The 21,137-nt window shown below is 43.2% G+C and overlaps 1 protein-coding gene across 13 annotated transcripts in view; it reads right to left on the bottom strand.

Moving 5' to 3' along the window:
* Positions 1-15,241, bottom strand: part of LOC101153190 (cyclic AMP-dependent transcription factor ATF-7) — a 121,635-nt gene extending 106,394 nt beyond the window's left edge. For 5 of the 13 annotated variants that reach the window (XM_055357088.1, XM_055357089.1, XM_055357090.2 and 2 more), the window contains exon 1: positions 15,092-15,241. The gene's annotated coding sequence lies outside the window, so the exon portion shown is untranslated. The other 8 variants (XM_063693954.1, XM_019038941.4, XM_019038944.4 and 5 more) reach the window with 6 other exon arrangements.
* Positions 15,242-21,137: the final 5,896 nt, after the last annotated feature.

The following is a 21,137-nucleotide window of genomic DNA, read 5'->3' as shown; positions in this document are numbered from 1 at the left end:
CAGTCTGATCCTAGTTACCTGTTCTCATACATTCCAAACGAGATACAAAAATGGGCCAGGTGCAGTGGCTCACACCTGTAATCCCAGCACTTTGGGATGATGAGGCAGGTGGATCCCTTCAGGCCAGACGTTGAAGACCAGTCTGGCTAACATGGTGAAACCCTATCTCTACTAAAAATACAAAAATTAGCTGGGTGTCATGGCGGGAACGTGTAATCCCAGCTACTTGGGAGGGTGAGGTGGGAGAATCACTTGAACCCAGAAGGCGGAGGTTGCAGTGAGCTGAGATCACACCACTGCCCTCCAGCCTGGGCAATAGAGTGAGACTCTGTCTCAAAAAAAAAAAAAAAAAGATACAAGAATGGACACCATATCTATTTACAACCTCTAAAAAGTTGTCTACTTACAACTGAATCATGTTTTACCAACACTTCAGAGCATAACAGGTACTGTTATATATGCTTATTATATATAAACATGTTACATATGCTTATTATATAAATAAATGTCCCGAAACATGAATTTGAGGGGCTACATGTTCTGGGGTATCATTTTATTTAGGAAAATTAAGTGATGCTCATAGTTTGTTTTTTTTGGTGGGTTTTCTTGTTTGTTTGAGACAAGGTCTCACTGTCACCCAGGCTGGAGTACAGTGGCATGATCACAGTTCACTACAGCCTTGACCTCCTAGTTCAAGTGATCCTCCTGTCTCGGCCTCTTGAGTAGCTGGGACTATAGGTGCACACCACCATGCCCAGCTCATTTTTTTTTTTTTTTTTTGTAGAGACAGGGGGTCTTGCCATGTAGCCCAGGCTGGTCTCAAAATTCCTGGGCTCAAGCGATCCTCCTGCCTTGGCCTCCCAAAGTTCTGGGATTACAAGGGTGAGCCACCGTACCCAGCTAATATTCACATTTTTAACATTAAGCATGTTTTATTGTAATTATTTTAAAATTCATTATCCAGGCTGGGTGTGGTGGCTCACACCTGTAATCCCGGCACTTTGGGAGGCCAAGGTGGGCAGATTACGAGGTCAGGAGATCGAGACACTCCTGGCCAACATGGTGAAACCCCGTCTCTACCAAAAATACAAAAATTAGCTGGGCATGGTGGCACGTGCTCTGGAGGCTGAGGCAGGAGAATCGCTCAAACCAGGGAGTTGGAGGTTGCAGTGAGCCGAAATCACGCCACTGCACTCCAGCCTGGTGACAGAGCGAGACTCTATCGCAAAACAAACAAACAAACAAAAATTCTTAATCCAGTAATAGTATATATGAGTTAGCAAACTTCAACTCATGGGCGAAATTCAGCCTATCACCTATTTTTATGTGGCCCACAAGCTAAGAGTAGTTTTTACATTTTTATTTTCTTTTCTTTTTGAGACAGAGTCTCACTCTGTTGCCCAGGTTAGAGTGCAGTAACGGGATCTTGGCTCACTGCAACCTCTGCCTCCCGGGTTCAAGCAGTTCTCATTCCTCAGCCTCCTGAGTAGCTGGGATTACAGGCATGTGCCACCATGACCAGCTAATTTTTTTCAATTTTTAGTAGAGACAAGGTTTTCACTGTGTTGGCCAGGCTGGTCTCAAACTCCTGGCCTCAAGTGATCTGCCCACCTCAGCCTCCTAAACTGCTGGTATTACAGACATGAGCCACCACGTTCAGCCAGTTTTTACATTTTTCAACAGTTGAAAAAAAATCGGAAAGAATATGTTGTGACATGTGAAAAGTATAGGAAAACAGCTGCATTTTTTTTCTTTTTTTTTGAGAAGGAGTCTCGCTCTGTCACCCAGGCTGGAGTGCAGTGGCACCATCTCAGCTCATTGCCACCTCCACCTCCTGGGTTCCAGCGATTCTCCCACCTCAGCCTCCCGAGCACCTGGGGCTACGGGCTCGCACCACCACACACAGCTAATTTTTGTATTTTTAGTAGAGACGGGGTTTCACCATAGTGGCTAGGCTGGTCTCGAACTCCTGACCTTCAAGTGATCCTCCTGCCTTGACCTCCTAAAGTGCTGGAATTACAGGCATGAGCCACCATGCCTGGAAGCTGCATTTTTCTTTTTCTTTTCTTTTTTAAGATGGAGTCTTTCTCTGTCACTCAGGCTGGAGTGCAGTGGCTCAATCTCGTCTCACTGCAACTTCCACCTCCCGGGTTCAAGCGATTCTCCTGAGTAGCTGGGACTACAGGCATGTGCCATCACGCCCAGCTAATTTTTGTATTTTTGGTAGACATGGGGTTTCACCACATTGGCCAGAATGGTCTCAATCTCCTGACCTCGTGATCCACCCGCCTCAGCCTCCCAAAGTGCTGGGATTACAGGAGTGAGCCACCTTGCCCAACAGCTGCATTTTTCAAGGTTGGTGCTCTAAGACTACAGTTCTCACAGTGCGCTCCAGGGATCCCTACAGATCTTTCAGGGGGTTCATGAAGGTTAAAATCATTTGTGAGTAAAAGATCTATTTAAACAGTAAGTTAGGCTGGGCAAGGTGGCTGGCCGGGCGCAGTAGCTCTCGCCTGTAATCCCAGCACTTTGGGAGGCTGAGGTGGGCAGATCACCTGCAGCCAGGAGTTCGAGACCAGCTTGGCCATCACTGTGAAACCCTGTCTCTACTAAAAATACAAAAATTAGTTGAGCATGGTAGCGCGCGCCTGTAGTCCCTGCTACTCGGGAGGCTGAGGCACAAAAATCGCTTGAACCTGGGAGGCAGAGGTTGCAGTGAGCCAACCTCACAGCACTGCACTCCAGCCTGGACGACAGAGCGAGACTCTGTCTCAAGAAAAAAAAAGGCAAGTGAGGCCAATGCATTTTTTAAAAATTTCCCAATGATAGCTATTTATCCTGAGCCAATGCATTTTAACATAGCAGTACTAAAAAGTTCACAGATGTGGTTTCAAATTCTATACCACAGCTAACCTTTATGAAACTATCACTTTTCAGATTTTGCTGTAGTATCAAAGAAGACTATATACAATTACCTGAAAATAATCCTTTCTTTTCCCATTACATCATTTTCTTCAAATACTTAAAACAAAATGACATATCTTAACAGATTGAATGCAGAAGCAGATATGAGAATCCAGCTGTTTTCTAGTTAGCCAGACATTAAAGAGATCTGAAGTTCTTCCCCCAAATTCTTTTTAAACAAAATAGTTATTTATGTTAACATGTAATGGGTTTGTTATTTTAAAGTAAATTAATAAATATTTTAAAAACTTATCTCATAATTGCTAATATGCTAAATATCAACAGATATAACCCAGATAAACAAATGCTCTTTGGAGTCCTCAATTATTTTATTTTATTTTATTTTATTTTTTTGTGAGACACGGTCTCACTCTGTTGCCCAAGCTGGAGTGCAGTGGCACAATCTCAGCTCATTGCAACCTCTGTCTCCCTGGCTCAAGTGATCCTCCTACCTAAGCCTCCTGAGTAGCTGGGACTACAGGAGTGCACCAACAAGCTCGGATAATTTTTAAAATTTTTGTAAAGACAAGGTCTCACTATATTACCCAGGCTAGTCTCAAACTCCTGGACTCAAGCAATCCCCCCACCCCCACCTCAACCCCCCAAAGTGCTGGAATTACAGGTGTGAGCCACTAGGCCTGGCCCTCAATAATTTTTAAAAGTATTATGGGGTGAATTCCGAGACCAAAAAGTTTGAGATCCACTGCTTTAAGAAATACACAAGCAGTAGAGGGCCCCAGATTGATCAAACAGAAGGCTGAAATTAATTTCTGGATTTCAAGCTCAGACATGCAGAAACTGGCTTCAAAGAAAGGAGCCAGCTTAAATAGACCAAATAGTTTTGCAGCAAATGACTGAAAACAGATGAGAGTGAGAATTAGGCTGAATCATAAGTTAGGCAACACATAGCCAAAGCTTAGAACCTACCTGGAAGCAGCTGCATACAGGCAACTACTTCAAGTTTTTTTTTAAGGCTCTCTAGGCTTTCAGAGGATTCCAGGACTATTTTGAGCTATCCCCAGAAAGGTTAATAAAGCAAAAACAAAGAAGCAACAACTTGCTAAAGTGACAGCAGGAAGCAAAGTTAGAAATAACTGGAGAACATTGTATTTATCTATGTTTGGCCTCAGTGTGCATTTTAGAAGTTGAAAAACTCCTGGAAACCGATAGGATGCTGAACAAAAACTAAACAAAAAATTTTGGTTTGTTCTGCCATTTTCAGATAAAGTATGATCCTCAAAACAATAAGCCAAAAGTAATCAACCCCAAAACACTGATCTTTTAAAATTACCTTTTAATTTAAAGGACCAATTTAAAATCTTAAACAGGCTGCAAAGAACAAAAAACCTGACAGGCTTTAATATTAAAGCATAAGATTGGTTCTGGATAGGAAATAGCTGCACTATCCCACAATGACAATCACTGAGACACTTAGAAGTTCTCAGGAAAAAATATTTATTTCCTAAGTCTGTCCACATATTTTCAACAGTGATCTATTTGGGGTTATTCCAATGCTCACCAATTCACTCTCACCAGTCCCAAACATGTAAGTGTAAAGTATTAGCAAACTACTATTGACCAAAACTTCAAAAAATAAGTTAAAGAAAATGGTGTTGGCTGGGCGTGGTGGCCCATGCCTGTAATCCCAGCACTTTGGGAGGCCAAGGCAGGCAGATCGCCTGAGGTCCGGAGTTCAAGACCAGCTTGGCCAGCATGGTGAAACCCTGTCTCTACTAAAAATACAAAATTAGCCAGGCATGGTGGCAGGTGCCTATAATCTCAGCTACTCAGGAAGCTGAGGCAGGAGAATCACTTGAACCCAGGAGGCAGAGGTTTTGGTAAGCAGAAATCATGCCACTGCACTCTAGCCTGGGCAACACGGCAAGACGCCATCTCAAAAGAAAAGAAAAAGAAAAAAGAGCTGGGTGCGGTGGCTCAAGCCTGTAATCTCAACACTTTGGAAGGCCGAGGCGGGCGGATCACAAGGTCAGGAGATTGAGACCATCCTGGCTAATATGGTGAAACCCCGTCTCTACTAAAAATACAAAAAAATTGGCCAGGCATGGTGGCGGGCGCCTGTAGTCCCAGCTACTCGGAAGGCTGAGGCAGAAGAATGGCATGAACCCAGGAGGCGAAGCTTGCAGTGAGCCGAGCTCGTGCCACTGCACTCCAGCCTGGGTGACAGAGCGAGACTCTGTCTCAAAAAAAAGAAAAGTAAAATAAAAAAGAAAAGAAAAATAAAAAAGAAAATGGTGCTACAGGAGTCATGTTGGTACCAGAAATATGATGTTAAACAAAACCAACAAGGTGTTATTCAAGTTTGATAAAACTTAAATATTACTGGCAAGAAACTTGGTACCAACATGAATCATTTACAGTAATTATGTCACATTCAACAAATCATCCTGATTTTATAATATAGTTAGGGGCTGGATGCGATGGCTCACACCAGTAATCCCAACATTTTGGGAAGCTGAGGCAAAAGGATCCCTTGAGCTCAGGAGTTTTAGATCCCTGGGCAAGAGAGCAAAATCCTTTCTCTGCAAAATAATTAAAGATTGGCTGGATCGGAAGCGAGGGGGTGTGCGTCTGTAGTCCCAGCTACTTGGGAGGCTGAGGCAGGAGGACTGGAGGATCACTGGAGCTCAGGAGTTCAAGGCTGCCAGTGAGCTATGATCATGCCACTGCATTCCAGCCTGGGTGACAAACCCAGACCCATCTCTAAAAATAATGATAATAATAATGAGTCAGGCATATTCCTATTTCAGAAAGAATGGTTGTGCCCTATTTTTCAATCTGACAAAATGTTTTTTTCTTACTGCATGGTAATTTTAAGCCCTCCCCAAAAATTGACCGGTTTAGCACACAAACATTCCTTGTCTACTACAGCAAAAAGAAGCAATCTATCAGATCAGGAGAAAACAGTAAGCAATTCCACTCAAAGGAAGCAAGCTGGGTTTTGTGAGAAGGTGGGGCTGTGGCAAAACATGTGACCACAGATGTCCATGCCACAAGCTCATGAAATGACTTTCTAAGCTAAATCTTGGCTCCTGTTAGTTTACTTTTGGGTTTTTTTGAGCCAGGGTCTCACTCTGTTACCCAGGCTAGAGTGCAGTGGCATGATCTCAGCTACTGAAACCTCCGCCTCCCAGGCTCAAGTAATCCTCCCGCCTTGGCCTCCCAAGTAGCTAGGACTAAAGGCGTGCACCACCAAGCCCAGCTAATTTTAAAATTTTTTGTAGAGATGGGGTCTCCCTGTGTTGCTCAGGCTGGTCTCGAACTCCAAGCTCAAGCAACCTGCCCACCTCAGCCTCCCAAAGTGTTGGGATTACATGTGTGGGCCAACTCACCCAACCTACACTTTCATAGACTTTCGTGATATTTATTAAGAAGAGATACAGTATTGAAGAGAAAAAAAGAAACTTTATGCACATTCTGGTTTCAAATGTATGGGAACACTGAGGATTAAAATTGCCAAAAGATGAGAAAAGGCGTGGCCGGATGCGGTGGCTCATTCCTGTAATCCCAGCACTTTGGAAGCCTGAGGCGGGTGGATTGCCTGAGCTCAGGAGTTCGAGACCAGCCTGGGTAACACAGTGAAACCCCATCTCTACTAAAATACCTAAAAAATTAGCCAGGTGTAGCAGCGTGTGCCTGTAATCCCAGCTACTCAGGAGGCTGAGGCAGGAGAACTGCTTGAACCTGGGAGGCGGAGATTGCAGTGAGCCGAGACCATGCCACTGTACTCCAGCCTAGGCAACAGAGAAAGACTCTGTCTCCAAAAAAAAAAAAAAAAAAAAAAGGTGAGAAAAAGCTAACAACCTGAAGTCAAGGGTTTGTAATGAGTTTTACTGTAAACTTATGTATTATTTCTTTCTTTGAGACAGGGTATCACTTTGTTGCCCAGGCTGGAGTGCAGTGCTGCAACCTGGGCTGGCTGCAAACTCTGCTTCCTGAGCTGAAGCAATCCTCCCACTTCAGCCTCCCAAGTAGCTGGCGCTACAAATGCGTGTCACCACACTCGGCCAATTTTTGTATTTTTTATAGAGACAGGGTTTTGTCATGTTGCCCAGGCTGGTCTCGAACTCCTGGGCCCAAGCCTCCCAAAGTGCTAGGATTATAGGTGTGAACTACTGTGCCCAACCAATGCTTATGTATTATGTCCTTCTTAAAACTACTATACTAGGCCAGGCACAGTGGCTCACACCTGTAATCCCAGCACTTTGGGAGGTCAAGGTGGGTGGATCATTTGAGGTCAGGGGTGCGAGAGCAGCCTGGCCAACATGGTTGAAACCCTGTCTCTACGAAAAATACAAAAATTAGCCAAGCATAGTGGCAGGCAACTGTAATCCCAGCTACTCGGGAGGCTGAGGCAGAAGAATTGCTTGTAATCAGAAGCCGGAGGCTGCAGTGAGCCAAGATTGTGCCACTGCACTCCAGCCTGGGTGACAGAGCAAGACTATGTCTCAAAAAAAATTTTTTTAAATAATAATAAAAAAAAGACTACTATACTAACTCAGCTTTGCTTTGGTTGGGAACCTTCGTTAAATGTTTGCCTACAAAATTTTAAAAGCTTATCTTTTTATACAAGTTTATCTTTTCATACAACCTTTCCTGAATTGTAACACTCATCCTTCATTTCCGAGGAAGTGATATAGCAAATACTTTCAAAATTGAATTGAATCTTGCCTCATTGTATACAAGCAGTCAGTACATTATACAGAAGACCAAAAAAAAAAAAAAAGTTTTTAAACAAAAGGACAAACAAGAGAAAGGAAGGAAACAAAATACTATGATTTAACAGGAACAAAACCCAACATTCTTTCAACACAAAGTGTCCACAAGGGAAATGTCGAAGAGAAAATGTCATGATAAAATATTTTTAAGATATAAAATGACTCCAATGCAAAATATTTGTTGTTGATTTTTGTTTTGTTTTTAGCTCAAAGGAGTTATTATTTCTCGTCATTTATGTTCCTTACTTGTGTTTATCCATTCCCACTGGGTCGACAGAAACATTTCAATTTTATTTTCTTTACAGTCTATTTTTCTTCCTGATTCTTCAAGAGTAAGTTCCTTGATCTTAACTTCTATTTATGAAAGTTCTGGCCTGAAAAGGACCTTGAGGGGTTATCGAGTCCATCCTGCTTTCCAGGAGAATTCATAACTAATACTATCGGATGAGAAGGTATCAAAAGAAAATGCATTGTTTCCCTGCCTAGTAGCATGCTAATTTAATATGCACATTCATTCACGATTTGCAATTTTTTAAAAACGAAAGTAAAAATTAAAATGCCAAAAGAGGAAGGTACTTAAAAAATGCATTTATCAGCTAAAATTGCTCAAACATAAATTCAACTGTCAGGTCTAAAATTAACAAGCAGGAAAAGTTGCTGCCTGCCAATGTAAAGTCTTTAGTCCCTAGAGATGTCTTCTGAAGTCGTATCTCATATGTAGCACCCTTCACCTATAACACTTAGACCTGGCAAACTTAGACCATCCTTGCCAATAAACTACAATTATAAATGGCAATTATGTGTGTGTGTGTGTGTGTGTGTGTGTGTTTATAGTTGGTATAGGTTTTTATTCCAAACAGAAAATGAAAAATTAGGGTCAGACGCGATGGTTCTCGCCTGTAATCCCAGCACTTTGGGACGCTGAGGTAGGTGGATTGCCTGAGCTCAGGCGTTCGAGACCACCCTGAGCAACATGGTGAAACCCCATCTCTACTAAAACACAAAAAGTTAGCCGGGCACAGTGGTGGGCACCTGTAGTCCCAGCTACTTGGGAGGCTGAGGCGTGAGAATTGCTTGAACCTGGGAGGCAGAGGTTGCAGTGAGCCAAGACTGCACCACTGCACTCCAGCCTGGCTGACACAGCAAGACTCTGTCTCCAAAAAAAAAAAGAAAAAAAAAAAAAAAGAAAATGAAAAGTTAGGTCTAAACTGGAGATGTCAACATTACAGGGAAACTACATAAAATTGTTTTCAGAGAGTAGTTTAATTCTTTCATTTCTAAGTTGAAATGTCCAGGGAATAAAGTTTTTTTTCCTAAAAGAGTTTCCAAGGGCAGGTGCAGTGGCTCACACTGTAAGCCCAGCACTTTGGGAGGCCCAGGCGGGCGCATCAGCTGAGGCCAGGAGTTTGAGACCAGCCTGCAACATGGTGAAACCACGTCTCTACTAAAAATACAAAAATTAGCCAGGCGTGGTGGCATGTGCCTGCAGTCCCAGCTACTTGGGAGGCTGAGGGGGAGAACTCCTTGAACCTGGGAGGCAGAAGTTGCAGTGAGCTGAGATTACACCACTGCACTGCATCCTGGGAGACAGAGCGAGACTCCGTGTCAAAAAAAAAAAAAAAGAGTTTCCAAAACAAGCTGGGCATGGGGGCCCAGCCTGTAATTCCAGCACTTTGGGAGGCCAAAGCAGGCAGATCACCTGAACTTAGGAATTCAAGACCAGCCTAGGCAACATGGGAAACTCCGTCTCTACAAAAAATACAAAAATTAGATGGGCATGGTGGCGCACACCTGTAGTCCTAGCTACTCAGGAGGCAGAGGCAGGATAATCGCTTGAGCCCAGGAGGCAGAGACTGCAGTGAGCCAAGATGGCGCCATTGCACTCCAGCCTGGGAGACAGAGGGAGACCCTGCCTCAGAAAAAAAAAAAAGTTTCCGAAACAGAATTTCATCTAATGTCAAAAAATCTGGCCAGGCACAGTAGCTCATGCGTGTAATCTCAGCACTTTGGGAGGCTAAAGCAGGAGGATTGTTTGAGCCCAGCAGTTCGAGACCAGCGTGGGAAACATGATGAGACCTCTACAAAAAATAAACAAAATTAGCCAGGCATGGTGGCATGAGCCTTTAGTCTCAGCTACTCAGGAGGCTGAGGTAGGAGGATTGCTTGAGCCTGGGATACTGAGGCTGCAGTATGAGCCATGATTGTGCCACTGTGCTCCAGTCTGGGCAACAGAGTGAGACCCTGTCTCAAAAAAAAACCATGGCCGAGCACGGTGGCTCACGCCTGTAATCCTAGCACTTTGGGAGGCCGAGGTAGGCGGATCACTTGAGGTCAGGAGTTCAAGACCAGCCTGGCCAACATGATGAAAACCCATATCTACTAAAAAAATACAAAAATTAGCCAGGTGTGGTGGCACATGCCTGTAATCCCAGCTACTTGGGAAGCTAAGGCCTGAGAATTGCTTGAACCTGGGCGGCAGAGGTTGCAGTGAGCGTGCCACTGCACTCCAGCCTGGGGAACACAGTGAGACTTCATCTCAAAAAAAAAAAAAAGAAAAAAACCACAACCAAAAGACAATAACAAAATAACCACAAAAAATCCCTGCAACTATGAAGAAATATGGTTAATTTTCTATAATTATTTGAAAATGAAAAAAAACAGGACTAGAAGTCTTGGAAATGGGAAAATTATAATTTTTTAAAATGTGGGGCAAGGGAGGTCGAGTACAGAAATCGTAGACTAGTGAAATATTATTTCTCAGAAAGATTCTAAATGAATTATTAAACAGATCACTTATGAACCACTGGCAAGTTATGCAGTGATCTATAAACAGTAGCATAAGATACCCAAACAGCAACTAATATGCAACTTCATTTTCTTTTTTGACAGGGTCACTAGCCTAGGAGTTCAGAGATGTCAGAGGCAGAATATACTGCATTTGGATTTCAACAAGATACCCCTTGCTATTTCATAGAAAATAAAGGTTAGATTATATAAAATGGCAGATGGGATTCACAACTGAATTTCATCCAAAAGTTGACTAACAGGTTAATGTTAACATAATGATAGTCTACTCATGTTGTATAGCATTGTTCTACCCTTATACATGTTTACCAGTGACCTAAAACAAAAACACAGGTATCATGTTTATCAAATTTATCAATAATACAAACATATGAGAAATGGTCAAGAGGTGAAATGACATTATCAAGCTAAAACAACAAACCAAATTAACAAGATGATAATTACAGGGATAAACGTAAAGTTATCAAAAAATCAACTACATGGCTGGCCCGGTGGCTCACGCCTGTAATCCCAGCACTTTGGGAGTTCAAGGTGGGTGGATCACTTAAAGTCAGGAGTTCGGGACCAGCCTAGCCAACATGGTGAAACCCTGTCTCTTCTAAAAATACAAAAAAAAAAAAATTAGTTGGGTGTGGTGGTGCAGGCCTGTAATCCCAACTACTCTGGTGGCTGAGGCAGGAGAATCACTTGAACCCGGGAGGCGGAGGTTGCAGTGAAACAAGATCGAGCCACTGTATTCCAGCCTGGGTGACAGAGCAAGACTCTGTCTCAAAAAAAAAAAAAAAAAAAAATCAACTACACAAACTAATGTGATCTTAGGCTTTAAAAACAGAGGCATAGAGTGCAATAAAATAGAAGTTGTGATTCCCCCCGTAGTTTGTATTTATTAGATTATATCTGAGATGTTCAGACCTAGATGAGGAACCATAAACCACTCAGGTAACTAACTTGATGAAGAGCCTGATCTTTTATTAAAAATGTCACTTAAGAAATCGTACGGGCTGGGCTCAGTGGCTCATGCCTGTAATTCCAGCACTTTGGGAGGCCGAGGTGGGGAGATGGCTTGAACCTAGGAATTCAAGAAGAGCCTGGGCAATGCAGGGAGACCCCATCTCTACAAAAAATTTAAAAATTAGCCAGGCATGGTGGCATGCACCTGTGGTCCCAGCTACTTGGAGGCTGGGAGGACTGCTTGAGGCCAAGAGTCCTAGTTACTCAGGAAGCTAGGACTAGAAGATAACTTTAGCCCAGGAGTTCGAGGTTACAATGATCTGTGATCACGTCACTTGCACTCCAGCCTGGGCAACATAGCGAGACCCTGTCTCTAAAAGAATGAAAGCGATAAGTGTCATGAAATACTTGAAGACTACTATGTTAACAAGGAACTAGATTTATTTATTGTGGCTTCAGATAACAGAGCTAAAGAGCTTCAGCACAATGTAAAAAATGTTCTAAAAGTAAAGCTCCCATAATGGAACAGGGTATCTGTGAAGTGGAGACTTTCTTCTTAGAGTATTCAAAAGTTAAAAGACCAACCGTCTTTTAACACATCATACCAACTCTGATGTGTTTTCACACATCATGAATTTATTTGATCCCTCCTAAAAAAACCTTAGGGGAAGGCAACATGTCAAAATGAGTAAATGTCAGAGAAGCTTAAAAATTATTTTCTTTGACATATTTTTAAAGAGACAGAAGACTTTTTCATGAACTCCAAAATCGTAGGACCATTTTCTGAGAAACCAACAACAAAAGAAATGAATGCTTTTTCCTTTTAAATGAATGCTGCATTTGTTTTTCTCAAAGAAACACCTGTACCTTAACTTTAGTACTTTTATCAAGGGATAAGGGACAATTATATACCAGTATGCTAACTAGTCTCAAGAAAAGAGCTAGCTTTATTAGACATTTACGTGGAGTTCTATCTGTTCCACCTAAAACTTCCTTGCAAGGAGAAGGCTCCTCCTTATCAGACGTGGATAGGAGGCTGCTGTAACACTAACTCCCTCCCACTGTAGCCTAGGAAAAACTCAGTCTTGACATGCACAAAACAATAACTTCTGAGAACTTCGGAGCAGCTGTGTTCAGACAGAGCCAGTGACTTTACTCCAGGCAAAGAAGTAGTTTAAGAGTTGGTTGAAAAAACAATTTTCATTTTGGGTTGGAAATGAGGAAAGGAAAGAGAACAAGATACTGTAAGTAGAGCTATTAACATTTTAAAACCGTGGTAAACAAACGTGTTTAAAAATTACAACACTGAAACTACCACAGGGTGTAAACTTTGATCCACAAGTTGAAAGATGAGCAGTGTTATCACTCTAGCTTTCTGCTAGATGGTAGCACTAGTGAGAAAAAAAAAATCTTGGGTTTAATAGTGCCCTAGTCAAAGCCATCACCAATTCTAGGGCAGAAGACCAAAACAAGGGACTCTGCTCTCTCACTGGGTAATTTTTTGTACTGCTGCCAGGCAAACTGGAAATGTTCTGAATGTCCAATAGCAATGCTCTTACTGTGAAATACTAGAACCCAGCTCAGTAGTTAATGCTAACGGGTCAGCAATGAATTGGTCTCAATGTGCTATAGGGGCAACTTCTTGGCCAGGGAGAAAGGCTTCAGCTGATTGCAGAAAACCAAAGGTTAATACAACTACGTACTCTGATTTCTCTTCATATAATAGCTTTACTGATATTTCAGACATTATTTCACTTCTCAAAAGTAAAAGGAGAAGAGAAGGAATGTAAAAGCAAAATCTACGCAAGAGCAAAGAAGTTATTAATTGGCTATATTAGTCCAATTCGTTATTAAATGATACACAACTATCAAACAAAGGGCAAAGCCCTGTCCCTTTTCTGTACAGAATTAAGAGCTGGTAAGACTACTTAGTAGAGCTGCCAAACTTTTCTTTAGCTTCTTTTCTTACAGACATGTTACATTTCGCAAGAGCCTCCACTTACCTTACAACTTCCATGTGTAAGTACAAATTGTGTTTGATTTCCCCAGCCCTTGGCCTAAGATATTATGACATAGCTTTAGTTTCTGCGTCTGGACACAAAGGAAAAAACTGAACATTTTTCACTTTCCTGAAATAACATGTCTATTTTATTTACACTATTTAAAAACACATTATGTAAGTTAACTAAAACAAACTGCAACCACCCATTCGACAACTCTTCGAGAATGACTGGGGAAGCCACATTTAACAAAACAAACTTCATTTTAGTATATTTCTGCTTAGAATGCCCATAAAGACTGATATCTCTACAAGAATTACACTACTGCAAAATTTTTAAACACAGGACTCATGTGAGCTTGCTGAGAAAACTCTGCACACCCCCTACACACCTGTACTTAATATGACATGACCCTCAGAGATACTAAAACACCCTCTGTTAAGCAGAAAACAAACTTTTAAAGTTAGGAAAGTAGCAACGCGGGAATCTGGGTAGGAGGTGCCCTGGGTTGTAAACACCCCAGTCAGAGAACATAACAAGCAATTCAGAGCAACATATAAGTCCCTATGGGGCTCCAACTTGGACTGCTTAAGTCCCAAGACCACATCCCGGTGTCTGGGAAGAGTTTGGGTAATAGAAGAGAGGGAGAAGGAAAATAAGAGAAGCGATGAAAGCGTTCTATTTTTCTCCTTCTCAACCCCCATCCCAGCATCTTGGAGGCTGGTCACCAGTCTGGGTGCCATATCCACCAGAAGCCCTAAATCAATATCCCAACCACCTGATACCTAGGCTAAAGACATGTGTATATCAGCCATCTCCTTCCCAAACACCTCTTATCGCTCTCAAGGCTCATATCCTTCCAGAAGCCATGCCTTATGGCGACTCAGCTCACCCATACTGTCCTCTTAAATTAATTCACTTAATTTTCTCCAAATCCATACTTTCTCTCTGATATCATGTCCCTGATGTTCTTTTAATTAATTCAATCAAAATGCCATGACCCTCATTTCCAATAATCCACCCCATCTATCTTTTCTGCCAAACCCAACGGGGTGTTGTGTCACCAGATCAAGATCTTTGTTCTCATCTACTCATTCCTACCTCCTTCCTATTACCCTTTTCCAATTCCAAGCTCCTAATCCCACTTTTTGGGAAGCCCTGGGTTTCTAACCTAGTTTAGTATCCCTCCTCTTTCTCCCATTCCACCCCATCCCATGATCCTTCCATTAGGCTCCACTAGACTACCCTTCCCTCAGGATTCAATTCCCCTCTCCTTGCCACGCCCTGTGCCCCCCGGGGCTACTTACCCCAAGTTCTCCCCACACTTCAAGCCTCTGGCCCCGCCTTCCCCCCAAAGGAAGGAGGCGGGAGTAGGGAGAGAAGGGCGGCGCTCGGCAACGTAAAAGCGATCTCCAATTAGCGCTCATCGCCGCCAATCGAGGCTTCCTTCTCTCCCATTGGTCGGCTTTGGCCTATGCCCCACCCTCTTCCTCAGACAGGGCCCGGCCACCGCCTCAGCGCCCCCGTCCAACACAGACTGGGAGGGGAGACCCCAGCCCGGAACGCTGGGACTGGCCAGAGTTGAAAGGGAGACTCCCGTCAGATCATGGACTAGCTAATGTTAAAAGGACTTACCGGCTGGTAGCTCCGTTGCCTCCCGCCTGCCCGCGCTCGGTCCTACAATCTGTCTCCAGCTCCTCCTTTCCCCCCTCGGCGGAACGGATACTTTCCTCCCGTCCGGCCAGGCGCGCTCAACTCTCGCGAGAAGTCGTGGGGCCGCGGGGGAAGGGCGAGATCCGTCGGGGCTGAGTTGGAAAGCGGCCGAGAGGCGGGGCTCCGGGAAAAGAAGGGGCCGGGCTTACTGTGGGCAGGGCTGGGGAGGGAGACTGAGCGAGTACTGTCCACACAGGTCATACGTGTTCGGCTGCAGAATCTAGCGGGAGAAAGAAAGGAAAAAGGAGAGAGGATCTTTACAGGTGCCTGTAGTGGTGGTTACTACTATCTTTCAGAGGCATCGCTTCCGTAACGGCAAAGTAATTTAAAATACCCTTAGCCCTAGAAATGAAGTCCATGTACGGACAAAGCAATCCACCTGCACAGCAATTCTAACACTACCATTTTACTAGCCCTATTGCCTTGAGTGGAAACCTTCTCTGAGTCTCTGTACAATGGGACTAACAATCTCATTTTATTCAAATAGTTGTAATGATCAAATGAGATACATGAAACTGCTTGGGGATTTTTTAAAATCACTATATTATTCAGCAAATATTTTCACAAAACGTAGGGCATACTACATGCAAAGCAGTGTTCTGCAGTCAAATGCTCTATCCCTGAGCTATATCCCCCGTGCAAAGCATTGTTCTAAGCATGGGGTTAAGGAGTTACCAACCCAGGTAGAATTTATATTTGAGTGAGGAAGGGGAGACAGTTAAAAAGCCAATAAACACAAATATTTCAAATAGTGAAAAGCGCTTCAGGATAGTGAGACAGAAAGTGACTAGGAGTGGGGAAGAAGCTTTACTCCTAGTGTTTGAGAGAAGACCTCTTTGAGGAAGTAACACACCAGGAGTTGAATTATGACTTGGGAAGATTTCGGGGGAAATATCAAATGCAAAGTCTATAGTCTTACATTTATATGTCTTGTTCAAGACAAACCAGGAAAAGAAAAAAGAAAAACAAAAAACAGGCTGGGTGCAGTGGCTCACGCCTGTAATCCCAACACTGCTAGGCCGAGGCAAGAGGATCGCCTGAGCCCAGGAATTTGAGACCAGCCTGGGCAACATGGCGAAAACTCAGCTCTACAAAAAATATAAAATTAGCCGGGCATGGTGGCCTGCACCTGTAGTAGCTATTCGGGGGGCTAAGTGGGAAGATCGCTTGAGCCCAGGAGGTTGAGGTTGCAGTGAGCCCACATCAGGCCACTGCACTCCAGCCTGGACAACAGAGTGAGACCCTGTCTCGATAAATAAATAAAATAAATAAGTTTCTTAAAATTTAACGAATTGTAGTTGACTTAAAATATTATCTATGGAATCTCTGTTCTCTCCTTTTGCAGCTTTATGTTACTCAGCTTTCTGAACTTTCTGTCTAGCATCTCATCTATCCTCACAGCACCCTCTGAGAGGTAGGAAGAATCTAGGTGATTTCTCCCTAGATACCTAAAATGAAACAGGTGTAAAATCTTTCTTTCTTATGTAGTGAATTGAGAAAAGCTGAGAGGAGTCTTGGCTTCCAAACTACTCTCCCCTAAAACAATTCCTACTTAAAAGAATACAATGATGGAAACATACCTTAAATGTATAAGAACAATTTGTATGTTGGCCGGGCGCAGTGGCTCACGCCTGTAAATCCCAGCTACTCAGGAGGCTGAGGCAAGTGAATCACTTGAACCTGGAAAGCGGAGGTTGCAGTGAGCCAAGATCCCGCCATTGCACTCCAGCCTGGGCAACAACGGCGAAACTCCGTGTCAAAATAAATAAATAAATAAATAAATAAAAATAAAATCAGAGGGAAAAGGATTCTACAAATCGTGCTGGAACAATTGGCTATTGCTGTATACATGCAATAGCTAATATTTATAGATTTTACTATGTTCCAGGTACTATTCTAAATTGATGTTTTTTGTTTGTTTGTTTTTGTTTTTTGAGACGGAGTCTTGATCTGTCACCAGGCTGGAGTGCAGTGGCACGATCTCAGCTCACTGCAACCTCCACCTCCTGGGTTCAAGCGATTCCCCTGCCTCAGCCTCCCGAGTAGCTGGGACTACAGGCAGACGCCACCACACCCAGCAAATTTTTGTATTTTTAGTAAAGATAGGTTTTCACCATGTTGGCCAGGATGGTCTCAATCTCTTGACCTTGTGATCTGCCCGCCTTGGCCTCCCAAAGAGCTGGGATTACAGGCATGAGCCACTGCGCCCGGCCTTTTGTTGTTTTTTTGGCAGGGTCTCCCTTTGTTGCCCAGGTTGGAGTGCAGTGGCATGATCACTGCTCACTGCATCCTCGACCTCCCAGACTCAAGCAACCCTCCCAACTCAGCACCCCAAGTAGCCAGGACTACAGGTACATGCTACCATGTCCAGATGATTTTTTAAAATTTTCCAGGCCAGGTGCGGTGGCTCACACCTGTAATCCCAGCACTTTGGGAGGCCGAGGCAGGTGGACCATGAGGTCAGGAGTTCAAGACCAGCTTGGCCAACATGGCAAAACTGTCTCTACTAAAAATACAAAAATTCGCTGGGTATGGTGGTGGGCACCTGTAATCCCAGCTACTTGGGAGGCTGAGGCAGGAGAACTGCTTGAACCCGGGAGGCGGAGGTTGCAGTGAGCTGAGATCATGCCATTGCACTCCAGCCTGGGTGACAGAGTGAGACTGTGACTCAAAAAAAAAAAATGTCTGTAGACACTAGGTCAGGCTGGTCTTAAACTCCTGGACTCAAGTGATCCTCCCAACTTGGCCCCCCAAAGTGTTGGGATTACAGGCATGTAAAGAGGCCCGGCCTCTTTATTGTTGAGTTATAAGAATTCTTTATATATTCTAGATACTAGATGCTTATCAGATATATGATTTGCAGATATTTTATCTCATTCTGCAGGTTAGTTGTCTTTTCACTTTCTGACAGTGTCCTTTGAAGCTCAAAAGTTTTTTTTTTTTTGAGTCGCCCAGGCTGGAGTGCAGTAACGCAATCTCCGCTCACTGCAAGCTCCACCTTCCGGGTTCATGCCATTCTCCTGCCTCAGCCTCCGGAGTAGCTGGGACTACAGGCATGCGCCACCACACCCAGCTAATTTTTTGTATTTTTAATAGAGACGGGGTTTCACCGTGTTAACCAGGATGGTCTCGATCTCCTGACCTCATGATCCGCCCACCACGGCCTCCCAAAGTGCTGGGATTACAGGCATGAGCCACCACGCCCGGCCTGAAGCTCAAAAGTTTTAAATTTTGATAAAGTCCAATTTATCTTGTTTGTGCTGTTGGTGTCATATCTAATAAACCATTGCCTAATACAGTATCATAAAGATTTACACCTGTGCTTTCTTCTAAGAATTTTGTTGTTTTTAGCTCCTACGTTTAGATCTTTGATTCATTATGAGATAATTTTGTATATGGCATGAGGCAGAGGTCCAATTTCATTCTTTTCCATGCGCAATTGTCCCAGCACCATTTGTTGGAAAAGATATTATTTCCCTCATTCAATCCTCTTGGCACCCTTGCCAAAACTCATTGGACCTTAAATATATTGGTTTACTTCTGGACTTTCAATGTTATTTCATTCTTCTATATGTCTGTCCTTATGCCAGTATCAAACGGCTTGATAATTTTAGCTTTGTAGTAAGTTTTGAAATTAGGAAGTATGAATCCTCCAATTTCGTTCTCTTTTTTCAAGATTGCTTTGGATATACTGGGTCCTTTGCATTGCCACATGAATTTTAGGGTCAGCTTGTCAATTTCCGCAAAAAAAGCCATCTAGGATTTTAATAGGAATTCCCTTGAATCTGTAGATCAAGGAGTATTGCCATCTTAACAATATCGTATTCCAATCCACGGACATCGAATGTCTTAACATTTATTTAAAGCTTCTTAATGTCTTTCAACTGTATTTTTTGTAGGTTTATTTTGTTTTTTATTTTGTATTTTTTTGATTTTTAAATTTTTTTAGAGATGGGATTTCACCATGTTGCTCAGGCTGGTCTCAAACTCCTGGGCAACATGGTGAAACCCCATCTCTAATGGGGTTAGATCCACCCACCTTGGCCTCCCAAAGTGCTGGGATTACAGGTGTGAGCCACCTCGCCTGGCCTTATTTTGTTTTTTAAGTTAGAGACAGGGTCCCGCTTTGTTGCCCAGGCTGTGTCAAACTCTTGGTCTCAAGCAGTTCTCCCACCTTGGCCTCCCAATGTGGTAGGATTACAGGCATAAGCCACTGTGCCAAGCTGTGTTTTGTGGTTTTCATTGTACAAATCTTGTGTTTCTCTTGTTAAACCTACTCATATTTTTTATTTTCTTTTTTGAGACGGGTCTCACTTTGTCACTTAGGCTAGAGTGGTGCAATCATAGCTCACTGTAACCTCCAACTTCTAGGCTCAAATGATCCTCCCACCTCAGCATCCTGAGTAGCTAGGACTACAGGTGCATGCCACCATACCTGGCTAATTTTTTTTTTTTTTTTTTTTTTTTTTTTTTTTTTTTGCTCTCCTGCCTTGGCCTCTCAAGGTGCTAGGATTACAGATATAAGCCACCATGCCTGGCCTCTTTCTTTTTTCAGTTAGAGTTGGGGTCTTGCTATGTTGACCAGGCTGGTCTGAAACTCCTGGCCTCAAGGGATCCTCCTACCTCAGCCTCCCAAAGTGCTGGGTTTACACATATGAGCCATTACACCTGGCAAGTCTTTCATTATTAAGTGTGTTGTTAGCTGTTGTTTTTTTGGTAGCTGTACTTTAATCAAAGTGAGGAAGTTACCTTCTATTCCTAGATTGTTGAGTGTTTTTATCATGAAAGAGTGTTTGATTTTATCAAATGTTTTGTCTATTTAGATGATCATGTGGTTTTTGTCTCCTATTCTGTTAATATGGTGTATAACATTGATTAATTTTCATTTGTTAAACCAATCTTGCATTTCTGGGATAAATCTCAGTTGGTCATAGGGCATAATCTTTTTACATGTTGCTGGATTTAAGTTTTCTAGTACTTTGTTGAAGATTTTTGTGTCTATATTTATAAGAGATGTTAGTCTGTAATTTTCTTCTTGTGATGTCTTTATCTGGTTTGATTACCAATCAGGGTAATACCAATCTCATAGAATGAATTGAGAATGAATTGAGATATGTTGCCTCCTTTTTTTTTTTTTTTTTTGGAGACAGGGTTTCACTCCCATCACTCAGGCTGGAGTGCAGTGGTGCGATCTCAGCTTACTGCAGCAGACTTCACTTCCTGGGCTCAGACGATTCTTCCACCTCAGCCTCCCAAATAGCTGGGACTACAGGTGCGTGCCACCATGCCGGGCTAATGTTATGTATTTTTAGTAGAGACATGGTCTTGCCATGTTGCCCAGGCTGGTCTCTAACTCCTGGGCTCAAGTGATCCCCACACCTCAGCCTCCCAAAGTGCTGGGATTACAAGCATGAGCCACTGCACCCAACCTCCTCTTCTATTTTTTTGGAAGAGTTTGTGAAGAATTGGTGGTATGGCCAGGTGCAGTGGCTCATGTCTGTAATCCCAGCACTTTGAGAGGCTGAGGTAGGAGAATTGCTTGAGGTTAGGAGTTCAACCTGGACAACATAGTGAGATCCCATCTCAACAGAAAATACTACATATATATATATATATATATATATATATAGCGCCAGGAATCATGGTGGCACATGCCTGTAGTCTTAGCTACCTCAGGAGGCTGAGGCAGGAGGATTGCTTGGGCCCAAGAGTTGGAAGTTGCAGTGAGCTATGATCTTGCTAATGCACTCCAGTCTGGGCAACAGAGCAAGACCGTGTAGAAAGAAAGAAAGAGAGAAAGAAAGAGAGAGAGAGAGAGGGAGAGAGGGAGGGAGAGAGGGAGAGAGGGAGGGAGGGAGAGAGGGAGGGAAGGAAGGAAGGAAGGAAGGAAGGAAGGAAGGAAGGAAGGAAGGAAGGAAGGGCAGGCAAGACCCTGTCTGAAGAAAGAAAGAAGGAAGGAAGGAAGGAA

This window comes from Gorilla gorilla, chromosome 10 (genome assembly GCF_029281585.2).
Source record: "Gorilla gorilla gorilla isolate KB3781 chromosome 10, NHGRI_mGorGor1-v2.1_pri, whole genome shotgun sequence".
Taxonomy (NCBI): domain Eukaryota; kingdom Metazoa; phylum Chordata; class Mammalia; order Primates; family Hominidae; genus Gorilla; species Gorilla gorilla.
This window is presented reverse-complemented; position numbering and strand designations above follow the sequence as displayed.